Raw genomic sequence first — 17,978 nt, 5'->3', positions numbered from 1 at the left:
GTGCCTGACAGTGATTATCCTATGAATTTTAGGGTCAAAGGCAAGATGAAATGGTAACAATGAACTTTTCATTATAGAAATTGCACTTTTTTCTCCATACCTTGAAAATCACTCAATGCACAAACTTATGAATGGGTCAAAGTCAAGTTAAAGTCCTTAATCCCCAAGTACATGCTCTCCTATTCATCCAATTAAACCTAGGTCAAGGAAGGTGAACATTCAACACATTTGTGACAAACTTGTCATTTTAATATTTTGCCAATTTTGTGAAAATGTAATCACGCATTGTCTACATGTACTATAGACCTACATGTATTAGGAGAATCATGCATTATGGCGGAGGCATACCAATCGCCTTAGCGACATTTCTAGTTTCCTTAGGGCTGTATTTTTTTTCGAAAACGTTTTTTAAAACTTTTTCTATAGAAAGCATATATCTGTTTGAGCTGACATGGAAATATTGTTCTGACTCAAGGATCCAGCGAAACCTATATATGATACAAACTACAGTGATTGAAATTGCAAGGTTTTTATCTTGTTTTATTTTTCTCGATCGCAAGATGACCACAACCATGTAAGCACTGACATGGTAAAGTATGAATGACAATAGGAACGAAGACACGACAAAATGAATCGGATAAAATGATTGTGATAATGATTTTGAAGATTGTGATATCAGCAACATCAACGCGATGACCAGGCAATCATTGATAACGATGAAAATGACGTGTTATATGATTACCATGATTATCATTATAGCTTAGAAAATTGGCGGCGAAAGCATAAAAAAAAAGGATTTCAGGCTAAAGGATGTTGTTGATTTGTTAATAAAGAAATGAAATAAAAACTGCGAAACGACAAATACATCATGATAAGCGTATGTCAGAAATTGCACACGCTTATCATTATGTATATATATATATATATATATATATATATATATATATATATAATAGTTCAATACAAAATGATTAAAAATGATCAATTATCTGTACACTATTTCATATGGCAATAATGTCAATAATAGTTTGTGATGATATCCGCGATCTGTTACTTGATCTTTCCAAATGAAAGTAGCAGAATGTGTATGTGAGAATGATGTGAACAAGATAGAGGCAATGACATCACGAAATGGCAAATAACATGTCAGGGGATTGAAAGGGAACTCGTGTTTAAGAATTGTGAACCGTCGTGATGAATAACAGGCCAAAATATTTTGTGGCTTCTTTGAAAAAGTGATGCAATCTCATGCCGTGGCATAATTGGAGTGTAGTTATTAAATACGTAACCCAAACCAAAGACGTGAGTAAAACGCCAACTTCACTCTTACTTATGCTTGCCGTGAAAATGTGACATAGCCAGAGTTTGAGCCTATGCCTCTGTAGACACGTAGTAATGCTTACCGTTAACCATGATTGATGTTCCATTTTATTTCGTGACATTATGAAGCTGCCGCTGACAATACTGATGATTCCCATGTAGTTGATCATGGAGATGCAACCTTTTTTTTTTTTTTTCATCAATTCAAGTTTCAAATTGAACAGTGGAGCTTGGCTTGGTTTTTATACCCCACCCACACATAGTGTGTATGGGGGTATATAGCAATCACTCTGAAGGCGGGTGGCCGGTCGAGCGATCGGTCGATCGGTCGGGCGGTTGAGCGGTCGGTCGGTCGGTCGGTCGGGCGATCGGGCTGTCGGTCCGTTGCAAGATCTTGTGGATCAAACTACTCTCTCATTCTTTGAGCAATTGACCCCAAATTTGGCATGTGTGACCGCTATCAAAGGTAAATGTCCAAGACGCCTTTTTCGTTAATATCGCATAATGTGTTGCCATAGCAACGGCAAATTTTCGTAAAAGCTTGTGGATCAAACCACTTTCTCATTTTTGAGCAATCAACTCCAAATTTGGAATGTGTGACCGCTATCAAAGGCAGATGTGCGAGACACCTTTTTCATTAGTATTGCGTAATGCGTTGCCATAGCAACGGCAGATTTTCATATAAATCTTACAAAATGTTGTGGATCGAACTTCTCTCAGTTTTGTAGCGATTCAGTTGAAACTGGGGATATGCGATCAATATATTTTGTAGTTGTGCAAGACACCTTTGTTGTGTGTGTGAATAGATCTGTTGCCATGGCAACAGCAGTTTTTTTTTTAACCAATCATACAAAAATGTGTGGATTGACCTAACTCCGTTTCACAGTTTTTAAGCATTTAGCTTGAAATTTGGCACATGTGACCACTTTGGTACATAGATGTGCATACTTAATCTTCAGTTATTGGTGACCAATGAGTTGTCACGGTAACAGCGTATTTTGAATGAAAATCATACAAAAATATTGCGGATTCAGTTAACTCCCACAGTCTTTGAGCGTTTGGCTTGCAATTTGGCATATGTGACCACTATAGTATATATAGATGTGCAGACTTAATCTTTCGTCAGTGTTGAACAATGCGTTGCCATGGTAACAGCATTTTTCACTCAAAAAAGCATACAAAATATTGTTGATTCAGGTAACTCGCTCAGTCTTTGAGCATTTGGCACACGTGACCACTACAGTAGGTATATGTGCATACTTAATCTTTTGTCATTGTTGATCAGTGTGTTGCCATGGTAACAGTATACTTTGAATGAAAATCATACGAAAACATTGTGGATTCAGTTAATTCCCCTCAGTCTTTGTGCATTTGGCTTGAAATTTGGCACATGCGACCACTACAGTACAGAGATGCGCAAACTTCATATTTAACCATTGTGAACAATGTGTTGCCATGGTAACAATTTATATTGAATGAAAATGATACAATATTATTGTGAATTCAACTTAGCCCCTTAGCCTTTGAGCATTTGGCTTGAAATTTGGCACATGTGACGGCTATGATATATAGTTGTGCAAACTTCATTTTTTGTCAATGTCCAACATTATGTTGCCATGGTAACAACATATTTAATGAAAATCATAGAAATTGTCAGTTCATTTATCTTGCTCACTCAGCTTTTGAGCACTTGACTTGAGATGTGGCACATGTGACTAACAATGAGCAATACATCTATTCACTCTTGAACAGTGCATTGCCATGGTAAGAATTTACACATTTTTTTTCTACATTTCATGTTTTTTTTTTCATTTAAAAGAAACAAAATAAATCGTAGTTGATCATGGTATGATCATTTGCACCTCATAAGAAGCAAAGAATGTCTGCTTTGATTTACGTTACGACTGTTGTTGTTTGTTTGTTTTTTTCTCCAACATTGCGGCAATAATGCAGCGTAGTTTTCTTTTGTTCCCCCTTATTGTTTTGAATTATTTTCTCTAAATGACAACAAGAAATAAGCATATAAGTTGTATGTATTAGACGTAAATATTCACAACTGAATGACAGGCGCCTTAGAAACCAAATAACAACAACAAAAACGTCTCGTGTGGACAACAATATAAAGAAAATATAAAGGGAATTCCACACAAAAAATCGTTTTTTTCATGAAAATTACACATTCCATCAATTTGATACTGACATATGTTAAGGTTAGCAATTATTCCCCCAGCTTTCTGAAAGTGGTAAGTCAACTGCTCTTTCATTATGCTAGAAAAGTGAATTTTTGTGAAATTCCCTTTATATTTTCTTTATATTGTTGTCCACACATACGTCATAACTTCTAGTAGTCTCCTCATCCAGTGGTTCCAACACCAAAACTTTAAAAATAATTAGCTTTTTCATCAATTGTCCAATTTTGCTCAAACTTTCACTGATGTGTTCTTCTAATGTTGCTGCTTTTACTCAGTGTACACTTCTCTTTGGGTTTGGATTTCCCTTAAGTTGTTATACGAACCTCATCTGCCTTGTATAGCTTAAAGGGAATAGAAGACACAACTCATAAAGAAAGATGTTTGAATTAGGCCGACTGCCTTTGAGCTGTGGACACACAGGGGAATCTTTAAGATCTCATGTGGTCGAAACTAAAATGCTATTATTCACCATGAATTGAACACATGGGTCTCATTGTACACAGTCTAACATAGTCAATTTTGATGCTGTAGTCATATGTGAGGCGAGCAGAAGACTTCACCGAACATTACGTTCGTGGAGGTAAAGGACAACGGACGTTACAATCAAAGGTGCACTAGTACATCATAAGGCGGTTCCTGTATAACTATCTTGTATCGGGTGCTACTGTTTACTCATCGATAATACCTTCGAAATTTGTGACTTTGTTTCGTGCTAATGTCAATGATCAGGGTTCGGAAAAAAAAAACCATAACTAATATGTCCATGAATATTTAAAGTCAACTAGTGAAATTATCAACAATCATTTCAGCTCATTTTATATTTCCTGGACCCTTCAAGCCTTCTAACCCTTACGGTCCTTAATCAATGAATCATGGAGAGTTGAGGTTTAACTTGTTGTGGAGACAACACTTGGAGAAAGAGAGAGAGAGTAACAAAATCATAACAAATACATCAAATTTTAAGAATTTAGTGTCTGACGAGAGAAGCTGAGAGGACAAGGCGTGCGTCCACACAGCGTGCAGAACGTTGGGAGCAATAGAAGTAAGTGTGGCATCGTGTTGACGGTTGCTAAACGACTCGATTGCTTGTACTGTTAAAGGGATGGTACAGTTTTGGTTGAGATGGGACTTGAGTTTTCCAACGTATTTTGATGATTTTTTTTTTTTTTTAGATAATGAGAAACCTCGTACGAAATATGAAAAAGAATACAATTCGAAGAGGAATTGAAAGTTTATGTGATGAAAATTGGTTTTGAACTGGCTGAGATAGCCAAAACAAAGTGATCCTAATAAAAGGTGGGACCCACCTTTCATCAGGATCGCCTTGTTTTTCTTTGTTTTGTTTTGTTTTGTTTGTTTTTTTATATCTCAACCATTTCAAAGCTGATATTCATCAAATAAACTTTGAATTCCTCTTAAAATGGTTTCTAAATATCTTGAAAAAAAGCTAAAAGCTGAATTCTCACCTCAACTAATACTGTACAATCCCATTAAACAGTATGTACAGACCATAATATCACACTTTTTCTCTTTTCCTATTATCAGCAGAGGAATGTATAGAAAAGAAAGAGGAGGGAGAAAGGGAAAAAGACTGCTGAACCAAAAGGGAAGGAAAACGACTCATACTCTTAGCAAACCTGGTGCCACCCATCTAGGTTAAGCTTAAAAGTCGGGGTCACCCGACACTGTACCGGCGAAACGGGGGAAGCAGATGATTTTGAACGTGAACACAGGATAAGGATGAAACAGTTGAATCCTGTACTTTGTAGAAGCCTCCATGAATAGTTCGCTGTATCACGGATAGAAAATATTACCCATCGTGACCACTTGAGTTGGCGTGCATTGTGTATTCAAAACGTCTCCGACCTTTCGATGCAGATAGTTATCTGCGGTATAATCCGATTATGCAGAGATCTTCTTCATAGCTGTTCATTCTTTGAGTCCCGTTTTATATTTTTCCTCCATTGGGTATCCAAATAGCTATGATAACGAAGTTCTACTGCAGGCAGTATGAATTGTACTAAATCGTGCACGCTATGCAATAGGATTTTGACGTATATTTTTTGTGACGTTTCTGAATGCAGTAACTTTCAGCTGTGGGCACATCTTTAGAATCATTGTATGCACAGTTTCATCTTGATTCGTAATGCCCTAAAAGTAATTTCTTGTACTATGTCATTATTACAATACAACACATAGTAATTTCATATTCAGAGACGTTCTGAATTGCGACGCAAATTTTCACAATTATTATGAAAGTAGTTTGAAATGTTGCAATAAGGCCAATTATGTTCAGGACGGATAACTTGGGATATCGCATCAATAACACAGATGAAATTTAGACTATCAATTATTGTTCAGTGAAGAGATAAGGAAAATAGATGAGGGTTGAAAGTCCTAAATCTGTAACTATCAATGAACAATGCATGTAGGTCCCGAAATACTGCGAATCGATTCATTCCATATAACTTTATAATAAATAGTCATTTATAAGCAGTGGAGATACACCTTAAAGGATAACTCCATTGCCAGTGATTGCATTTGAAAGTTAGTCTGAAACGGAGGCGTAAAATTTTCTAACATAACAATGAAAATTTGATTACAATGGGATGACAATAAGGAAGTTATAAAATTTTGAAGTGTCGCTAATCTTTCTCGAAACAGTTCTTGACCATTCAATATGAATATGCAAATAGTGAGATGTTGATGTCATCCCATCACAACTTGCCATACCGTTATACTTAAAATTTCGAATTTTCAATTTTCATTCAAATGCGACTGTGCCCCAGTCTCAAATCCTGATATATCTGACTGATCATTATTTCAAAGTTATTATTGTGTTTTATACTTTTCTGACAGAAAAATTCGATTTTCATTATTTTTTTAAACGATCAATGCAAAACCGTGAGGTGATAACATTGTCAGCTCATTCATTTTCATATTCATATCAATTGTTCACAATTAGCGAATTTTAAGAATTCCAAACCTTCCTTACTTTTAGTGCAATAGTCACCAATTTTTCGCCGTTGTGCTTGTCATATTATACTATTGTCTTGTCAAGTTAACTTTAAACTGGCCTGGAATTCCCCATTATGGGGAGTTAGGACCAATCTGGAAATTTTACCCACCACTACACGAGTGATGCATCTAAACTACCGTTAGATGGACATCTGCCATTATTAGAGTTGCAATATGTGAAATAGGTTGTCTCATTGAATATTGAAAAAGGGCGCATTCGTATTAGGGCGCGTCCGGGAGTATGAGTTACGTCATTGGATCAAATTAGTTGTAAGGACTATCCTCTTGCTTTGCAAACAATTACGAAGGAAAAAAAATATTTGGTCTTTAATGTCTGTCATTAGCTTGAAACCCACAAAAATCATGATGAATTTGTCAATGTTTTATTACAGTTTATCGATGTGAGATGTGACTGTGGCATCGATAAAAATGACCATTGACAAGTTTCATTATCATGGGTGGTGGAGGGTAAAACGGTTCAACGCACTGTTCCCATAAACGGTTCACAGTCAACTCCATGAATTCCCGACGAATTAATGAAATCGATGAGACGCTGTTCAGTTACAGTGTTATCCTCTGCAGGACGCAATGGTCGTAGCCAGGGGCGTCAATCCTTTTTCAGGGTAGGGCAAAACTTCGACGAGGATGAGTGGCAAGGAGTGAGGCCACCGAGCGGGTTGATGGTATGGAAGGGGTATATCCACCCCCTCCCCATTGTTTCGAAAATACACATAGCACGTATATGATTCTAAGATTGGTAAATGTTTAAAAGGTATACTGAGTTATTTGAAATTGTAGTCAAGATGTCAAGCAGATATAGTTTAATACAAGGATGACTGCCCATGATTATTTAATTATTCTCGAAAAGAGTTGAGGGCTTGAACAATTTAATTTTTGTAGGGGGGGGGGGGCGGTATACAACCGCCCCTGCCCTATATTATGCTAATTCTGATCAGCCCAACTTGCTCGCCACTGAACAATGGAGGACGGATTTGAACAAATTGTTTAAGAAAGTACTTATGATTTCAGAGATTTGATGAAAAAAAAGGCGTATTTAAGATACTTTTCTGTCTGACACTCTTGGGTTTAATATTAAACTGACTATCAAGAGGACCATCGCGTCAAACAATCGGACGTTAGTTTGTTCACCGTCATGTATATACAACAGTAACAGGAAAGTCAACTTAAAAGTCAACAATTTAAAACTAGGTTTTCATTAGTTTGGTACGTAAAGGCGATTTGTAGCTTTTGCATGTATTCTGATAATCATGACAGTTCAGGCTGTCCTGTATATAGAGACTGATAGCTACTCAGGTAAAATACTTTGCATAACATACAGTATTTACACAGTTTTCGATCAAAAAAAAAAAGAAAGAAAAAATGGATATGTTCAGGGAAATTGTAAATAACTAAATCGTGGTATATCTGTCAGCTGTTGTTCCGCGTGGGTGTTTTCACTGAGTGCTAAGTCTCTGAAGGTGGATAGCACTCACTGACAATAGCAATATAAACGGCAGTGAGTGGAATGGTGACAGATATCACGATAATTCCATGCGTATTCTCGTATAAGGAAAAGGAGAAACAATGTATTTAGCAAATGCAAAGAAAACAAACCTAAATGTTTCATTGGTGCATGTTTTCTCATTTCAATTTATTTGAAATCTTTTATCCGATTGTAAAGTAAAAAGAGGACTTCAAAAACACCTCGCTGTCTGTCGACTCCAATGTACGTGCGAAAAATTACTGTGTCAAGAAATATGTAGATTTGATGCTTTTGATGTCCTGCTATGTAAATCCCGATAAGCAATATCATATTTATATATATATATATATATATATATATATATATATATATATATATATATATATATCATTATATATATATGTGTATATATATATATATATATATATCTTGGAATTTTCCACGTGTTGGACTTCGAATGTTGTAATTATTAGAAGAAAGAGTCTCAAGTACGCCATGGATCCAACGATTACACAAAAATTTTATTACAAAATTTTCGGTCTGCCTCAGACCTTCGTCAGTGCAAAGACATTGTCTTTGCACTGACGAAGGTCTGAGGCAGACCGAAAATTTTGTAATAAAATTTTTGTGTAATCGTTGGATCCATGGCGTACTTGAGACTCTTTCTTCTAATAATTATATATATATATATATATATATAAAACGAAGAATCAAGATATATATATATATATATAACGAAGAATCAAGATATATATATATATATATATATATATATATATATACATATATATATATATATATATATACATACATATATGTATAATTATATATACTGAGTATATTACAGGAAGAATATCGTTCCAATGAATGTCACAAGTCACTAATCAACAAATGGGAGTGCGGAAACACAAGTGCCTTGCGGGAAGGGGGAAGTGCTAAACCTTGCCCTTGTGTCTCTCTTGCATACTATCCCAAAGTTGTTACATGGAATCCCCACTACAAATCATCTCACACCAGGCCAATTTCACTTCAGCGGATTGCATGGAAGCTTAGCAATTCGCAGGAGGAAATCTCCGAAGAATAATAAACCGGGACAACGCTCTGCACCACAGTAGGGGGAGTCGTATCTATTACTTCGACGAGAGCAAAGTTTAGAGGGTGGTATAAAAAGATACGTTCCTTAATTTCCTGTGAGATGCTCGAGACCCTTTCTTCAGACCGAAACTTTAGAAGCCAACAAGTATTTATATCCGCTTCTTTTCCTCTCCATGCTCTTCCATTTTCAAGGGACTTTGGGACTTAAGATCCTGCAATAAAAACTAATGCTACAAATCGTCCAGATCCCTTCCCTCGTTAAGCTAATTTGGATTTCGTCGTCCTGGCATTTCGTTTGAATTCCTTACGTAATTATTTCTCGTGAAATTTCATAATCAGCAGAAACTTGTATGCGAGGACAGTCCCAAAACGTGTATTTTTTTTCCTTTAAAAACTTTCATTGATATTTCAGCATGAAATGTCAATAGTTGTGAATGTATTTGTAAACATGAAGGTCGTTCAACAACGTTTTTTTTTTGTTTTTTTTAAACAATAGACAAAGATACACACCAAAATACTATCGTCAATACTTATAGTGCATCTTCTACAACATAAAATGTAAGTGGGCTCGACTCGGTCATTGCATGAGGTCCCTGTAATTGATAGGTGTGGGTGTATTAATCTTTCCAGAAACTAAAATATATCGCAGTTCTGCAGAAGTTCAGTTGATAATGATGATACGACCCCCCCCCCAAAAAAAAAAAAGAATACCGTGACTTGAATTGAGGTATATAATGACGTTGTTTCATTGTGGGCTTAGGTATTTTGTTAGGGATGTTTTGGGTTCCCAATATCCTCACTCTATCCACTCCACAATTTATTTGACACTGTATAACTTTCTTCTACATAATGTGTGGCTACAGTTTATATTTCCACTTTAATATTAAATATATATATATACATATATTGGACTGTTAGTAGTGTGTTCTTTTCGTATTTGATTGCGTAATCCTTGTTTGAGCCTCTGTGTTGTATGAATAGTGCATGATCTTGCATGCACTAATTATATCAGATTATAATTACGCAGCAAAAAAGAAATAGCCCACATACGAGAGCCAATTCTCTATTTGTGTATACTCGATAGAATAGTGCATAAAAGAGCATGTATACCATCTGTTATAGTAAATAAAGTGTATTTCACGTTGATTTGTCTATACTGTCTATAGATTTTAGATTCTGCATAAAGAGAAAAAAAAAATCCTAGCGTAAAAACTAGACCTAAAACTTTATGGTTGACTTATACACCATTTTCATGTAACGCCCATGGAGAGTTAAGCTAGTCTTCCCTCAAAAAAAAAAAGGGTTACAGCTCGTTATTCCGAAGGTTCGTTATTCCGAAGGCTCTTCAGTCCGAAGATTCGTTATTCCGAAGGTTCGTTTTTCCGAATTTCATTTTCGGATTAACAAATCTTCGGAATAACGAACCTTCGGAATAACGCCATAAATGTTCGGATTAACCATCCCTTTTACATTTTCGGATTAACGAACCTCTAGGTATAGGGAATTTGTGTGTTTCGGATTAACGAACCTTCGGAATAACGAACCTTCGGAATATCGAACCTTCGGAATAACGAACAGCACCCAAAAAAAGAGGTATAATTATGCACATACAAACTCTATCAAAATCTACACACATTGAGTGATGTCAGTGTTAGTTCTAGTGCTATCTCAACACTTGCACCAGTGATAATCCCTCACTTGTAATCAGGAGGTGTTAGCAGGTTGAGCTAAAAGACACATGACGTAGTTCCGGTAGCCCCTAGGGACTCATCATGTATAATTATCATTTCAAGTTTGGTGTTGCTTTTAGCGTTGCAATGTGCGAGACCCACATTCACGTCCATGGATGCATGTTGTCCCCATTCACATCAAGTGCATGCATATTTCCAGATACACAACCACTCCGTACACAACTATTTTTCTCCACAACTTATGAACAATACACAACTTTGTTTCATGAAAACCACAACTTTCATTACACATCAATTTTTTTTAACACAGCTAATATGCAGTGAACAGGGTTAGTTTTCTTACTTTTCACATTGCAGATATGACTACCACTAATATTGTGGGTGTGTGTGTGTGTGTGTGTTAGAGAGAAAGAACATTTGTTGTATGTTAGTTTAAAAAAAAAAAGATTACCAGCTGTGAATCGTCATTTATATTTGTGTTTAAATCATTTTGTATGTCTTCCATAAAAGAAACAAATACAACTATTTTAACTAAATTAGCACATTAGAGCTTAATAGGCAGTTTTACAGAGACCAGTGAGTTGCAGTAGACCAAAGATTACTGACCACTGAAATTCTGATCAGTTTCACCACGAAGGTTGAACCATTTTGAGACTTGTTTCTTTTTGTTCAAAATGTCCATTGATATAAAAGTAATTGAATTGCTTATCAATCCGTAGGTTATATCATAAATCATTGATTTCCAACAAAATAGATAACATTCTGTCAAAACGATGTGGTATAAACTTTAAACATCGAAATCACAATGCTAGGTGGATCACCGCTTGGCTTCAGTGATTCATTACTTCTTGATATCTTGCCCCGGAACTGCTTACTCATTGCGAGGACTAGGTCATCGTATTTGAATGGATGTCACGCGAGAACGTTAATGCATCTTGGTTATGCTTCGTTTCAAACATCCTTCCCGGACCATTAGACCAATTTGGGCGCTACAAACGCACCCCTCCCCCTTCGAAAACTATTCAACAATATCGACAGAAAAAAAAAACGCGTCGTGGAGAGGGCCGACTTTAATATACAGCATGCGTTCAGAGAATGTATGTCAAGTGGATGAAAAACGGTGCGGCGGATGAACAGATGCCTTTAATTTCGTATCACCATCTCTACCATAATGTTTGAGTCACAAAAGGTTTCACTGTCCCAAGAGTGTATATGCTACAGTTCATCTACGCTGATGATGTGACATTGCCGTGAAATGTTTTCTAATGAATTTACCAAATGAAATCCTTTGAACCAGTACGTAGTTATTCCCATGAAAGCGACTTTATGGAGGCACAATCCTCAGTATACAGTCAACGGTGATTATGACAAAGAGAAACATTGAACTGTAATAGGCATTAAATAAAAGCATGAATGATGTGCCCGCGAAATTCAAATTTGAAAATAAGGTATATAATTATGCCAATGATACAATGCTCTGCCACTCGGGAATTCGACATTAATTTCTTTGCTAAATTCATCCAAGATTCACAAGGACAAGCACATGCGCCTTATACCAAAGAGTAATTGTTTTACAAAAGTCTGCTTCCCTCGCATCTATATGCATTTCGAGTTCGCTCGTTAATGCCGATAGACGACAAATGCTCAATCTTGTGAAGATAACAATAGCAATGATAAATGTGGCCCTTTGTGTAGCGCACATTTCAGCCCTTCGGTGCTCATGGCGTTTTGAAATAAACTACAAAACTATAAAGTACACATGGGGTGATACACAGAAACAGAGGATCAGTTAAACAACAATTAGAAATATAAGTAAGGCATGAATGATTAAAGGTTGAATAGGTATGTTTTAAATGATTATTCAGATTTGTCTACGGTTTCGAAAATTTGACGAAGACTCTTTGGGACATCGTTTCAAGTTAGAAAATGCTCAATCACCCCATGATTGTTCGACATACCTTTAATTATAATCATATATATATACATATATATAGATATTTGCGACACTGTTCCAAAGTTAGAAAATGCTCAACTACCCCATGATTGCTCGACATATCTTTATGTATATATGTTTGGCATATAAAATATGCCCGTTTCTGCTGAAGAACGTAGCTTTCGAGTTGACTTGTACGATGTGATTGATTTACTCATAATCAGGAGAAGACGGATAGATAGCATGCTGTAACAACCAAAAGATTTTAGACGAGATTCTTCTGTTTACTGGGAGCCAGTATATAGGTCGGGCCACCATAATGAAATCTTATGTTTTAGTGGCCCTATCGGGACACCATAACTTTGTGAGTGTGTACAATATTTTCATTTTAAAGGGAAGAAAAACTCGCTGCTCGATGCTTGACAACTGCACCTTATACCTTAGCTACCTTATGCCGCTGCTGGGGTTGCCAGATGGCCGCTTGTGTTCACGGCCAAGCCCAGTCTTTTTTCTTTCTCACGGCCAAATTTTCTTTACCTACTAAAGAATATAAGTAGGAATACCCCCTTGTTAATGTAATAATTCGATAAATATGTAATGTCACGGAAAATCATATTTGTGCCGCAATTCGATATTACACATGTTAGACTAAGTGAACTTTGTTACAGTACGTGGTACCGTACGTGGTATCTCATACCTGTCAATTTTCACATAGTTATGATGATTCTTGTATCGTTTCGATATTGGATTAAATTATTATATTTCACTTTTTTATAGATCGGGCCACCAAAACTGAAATTTGATGGCTTTGGTGGTACGAATTGGCTATGAAAGGAAAATGTAATTTTCAAGCCTTGTATATAATTTATATAATATATATATATATATATATATATGCTTCGAAAAGGCGCTAAATCCATCATTTTCAATGGATTTAGCGCTTTTTGGTTGAAAGTTCTTCATATATATATACATATATATGTATATATATATATATATATATATATATATATATATATATATATATCATACTGTTAAATTATTCGTCGTGGCCAAATAGTATCATGAATCACGGGAAAACAAGACTCCAGGATCATATCATGCTGTCAGTACCAACAATTTATTTACAGAGCACATAAATTTCCGAGCACCCTTCCCTTTTAAAGTGATTTAGATTCTGAGAGAACAATAACAGCAGAGATGCCAAGTTCCAAAAACTTTTATGAGTGAGATTTTTATGACTCGGCGTCTCGGCGCTTGCGCGCATGCGCACGCGAACGAGGAGGGTGTCCCCCTCCCATGGTAGGGAGTTTTTTTAAATTATTAGCTCTTAATGATGCGATCTGGTGCATACTTTAGTGACTATTTTTTACTAATTTTGAAAGGCAAAAGGGAAATATACCTTCAATTGCAACTATCACTTTAATCCTTTGAGCTATGCTCCTTATTTTTGGCCCAAATTGCAGACTTCACCAGATGCGTGAGAAAAATGGGTGCCATGCGTGAGATCGTGAGACAGACCCTAAATGCTTGAGTCTCACGCAGAATGCGTGAGACTTGGTAGCTCTGTAACAGGTCTTTATATACTACCAACGCGTTACCAGACGCATAGATGCTGGGCATCTCATCAGCATCCAGCGCGCATCCTGGTATATACATGTAGTACACGCCTAAAGGGCGAGTTGCAACATTCTCAAGAAGCTGGAATTTATATACTTCTTTCTCAGAAATATTGCATTGTACTGTATTAGAGAAAATATTATGGCAATTACCGTTTTACATATTTACCAATATATTTCTTCTTTCTGTATTTTTCATTTTATTCTTCTGATTATGTAGTGCATTTCTAAGCGTTTATGCTGCACAGCATAGACTCAACATTACACGGACACAGATAAATGCACAGACATACGCAGCTGTGATCTATTGCCAGAAATAGAAATAGAAATGAATACATCTCATTTTTTGTGCACATGTCGTCATCTCCTCTTTTCAATTATAATCTCCGACTTAAATGACTGACAGGGAAGTTGACGTTAAATTGACGGTCATTTCTCATTTTCAATCGGCTTAGAAAAACGAAATCAACAATGTTTTGGCAACGGAGCTTCGTAGCGTACCACAGTAGCATGCAGTTTGAGAGTATGTCTGGAGCGAAACAGACCCCTGGAGGTAATGATACAGGGGGAATGGTAAACAAAATCGCCATTGCATTGATTTTCAACGATTAAATGCCTTTCTACCTCTAAGTTTTCTACCTGTGTTAACTTCATTATACACATGGTTTTAGGCACTATTTCGGGTAAATTTATCTATCAAAGGTTTTGTTTGTTCCAGTCATTTGTTCAATAATTCATTTATTTATTTATCTATTCATTAATTTAGTCATTTTGCCCTTGCTTTCAATGAGACCACTTATGTTTTCTCTATATCTAATTTTCTGAATAATGAATTCCGTTGCTTGTGACATCATTAGATAACGATTTCTATGCAGCAGACAGGATTTTTAACATCTCTTCACTCATATCATTTCAGTCAAGTATTGTGATGTGCAAGGTTTAACATACCTGATAGACTCTCGGGACAACGGGAGATTGGCGTCCTCTCCTTACCAGGTCTGCAGGTCAATTTTTTGCGCTTACCAATGGCGTCCTTAAGATGGCACGACAAATACAATAAAGCAAATACAACGTCTGGCTTCCAATTTTGTAAAACATGTAATTACAACACTGCATATTTGCCATGCACTTTGCATTTCCGTAATGGAGTGGGATGATCATTAAGTTTGTTAGGAAAAGGAAATGGTTTTGCTTTGATACCAGAAAGAGTAGTTGGATTACAATAAACATATTCTTCAAAATGTTACAATCTACATAGTACATGTGATTATGGACATTAACAAGAACATGAGAAAACACATCGGTGTACACTTGTATAGTTTTGGCTGGAATCAGCATGTTAGATTATTTGAATTACTTCTCGTACGTCTTAGCGCGGGAAATGCAAAGTTTAGGAATATTATATTCTCACTGAAACATCAAGCCATCCCATTCTCCAATTCCGCATAGCTTTGTAAAGATCACATGTTAATGCCTTCCACTATTCTTGACAACAAACTGAAGAAATTACCTGCACCATCGTTGTTCACGGCTATGTCTTTAACTGGGGACAAGTCTAGGTTGCCATCCCTGAGAGCCACTTATGACATTGTTTTTCCTCCCTATTAAAGGAATATACTTTTTACTGTCCCTCTCACTAGAATAAATGCCGCATGTTTGTTACACTTACTCCACTCCATGGGAAATAGATACGTCAGTCAGACCGCCACTATCCGGTGGACACATGCTAATTGTAATCATGGTAGCATTCAGCTTCACTGTAGTACCCAAGGCCATTTATACATCTTATAGAGGGGCGTTACTAAGAGCAAATGACAAAGGACGGCTTGAACTTTTTTAGTTGACACAGTAAAACATGTATATGTTACATCCACTAGACAGCTTCAGACATCAGTCACAGAAAATTTTGTTTATCATTCATTTTAGATGAATACAACACATCATAATTGCGGAATCACACCGTTTGGGGAATGCCAAATGTAGAATTTGTGGCAAACCCACAAACAAACAGTCCAGAATCTAGAGTATGTGGACACTAACTAAATGTATATACATGTAGGAACGAATAAATCAAGAAATCTTATAAAATGCAAACAATACTGCATTCATTCATTCATTCATTCACAACATCTATCAACAGGGACATTCCGTTCACTTCTGCTGATATCCAGCAGACCTGCTTTTCAAAAAAGCCCTGTATACAGTATACATAGACTTTTGAACTAAAAGACAAACAATACAAGACAAATAAACAAATAAATATAACAAATGAAATTTATACAGTATTTGCAAATAATTCTTTACAACTACATTCGCAAAGGATATGGAATAGGTATTAGTGTATCAGTAGCACACACATCAGCTCAATACAGAATCAAATGAACGAAAACATTACATTCTACCGTGCTTTGCAAACTAAGATCATAAGGTATGCAGTAATGATCGGCAGTGTTTCTTGAAAAGTGCAGTGAACTCACCGTCTGGACGGCAAAGGGTAACTTATTAAAGAGCACTGGACCATAACACACACACACACACACACACACACACACACACACACAAAAAAAAAAAAAAACGTTTTTGGTACTCGGCGTTAGCCTGAAGAACAAACAGTGGACTGTTGGTAGCATACTGTGTTACGTAAATAACAGGTCGCTGTGTGATCAGGCGACTGGAGTAAGGCGGCGCAAGCCTCTTTAAGATTTTAAAGACCATGAGACCAGGGTGCTGACATTAACTGTTTTCAATGTTTTGCCAATTTAGTGTTTGAATATCCAGTGATACAGATTCGTTTTGCTTTATATTGACAATCATATACTAGTATTTATTTTTGCATTGTTTGTAATTTCTTACTGTGTAATTTTGAATATGAGTCCCAGCTGGTGGAAGAATAATTTATGTGGGATAAAACTAATAAATGATACAAATTGATAATAGTTTTACGTAATAAAAACATTTCACTCTTCGAACGCTTCCAGTTCTATCGGCTATTTTCGTTCAAATCTTATCAACATGTTTAGACCAGTTTGAAGTAGGTTCCAAAATAACTCCTAAATGCTTAAATTCATTTACCTAATTAATAAACTGACCATTATACATTACAGAAATTTTACATTTTTGCTATTTCTTTCTCCGACCAAACACAATTGTTTTGCTCTTATTTACATTTAATCCAAAAAAAATTGTTTACTTTCATCCACTGACAAATCTTATCGAACTGTATTGCATTTCCTCTTAGAATAGTTGCTATTCTTATTTTTACAAAATGTTGTGTCATCTGCATAAAGAGACAATTTACATTCGATGATTTATCTATATTACACAGATCATTTATTTAAATATAACACAACAATGACACGCAGTGTTGAACCTGGTTAGGTATTCACTGAGAACACCATTTTATAGAAACACATTGTTTTCAATTGCTTGTAAACGTGAAGTCCTTTGGAAAATACCCCATGTCTCTCAAGATTATGACTAATACAATCATGTGTTACCAGGTCGAGGGTTTATCGTAAATCCGAAATTAAACTTCCAGTGCAGAAAGTATATCGATTCTCTAATGAATATTCGTTAATGTCACATAATGTTGTTGATGTTGAATGAAATTTTCTGAAGCCTAATTAG

The sequence above is a fragment of the Diadema setosum genome, chromosome 8 (assembly GCF_964275005.1).
Source record: "Diadema setosum chromosome 8, eeDiaSeto1, whole genome shotgun sequence".
Classification (NCBI taxonomy): Eukaryota; Metazoa; Echinodermata; class Echinoidea; order Diadematoida; family Diadematidae; genus Diadema; species Diadema setosum.
Note: the sequence above shows the minus strand (reverse complement) of the source record.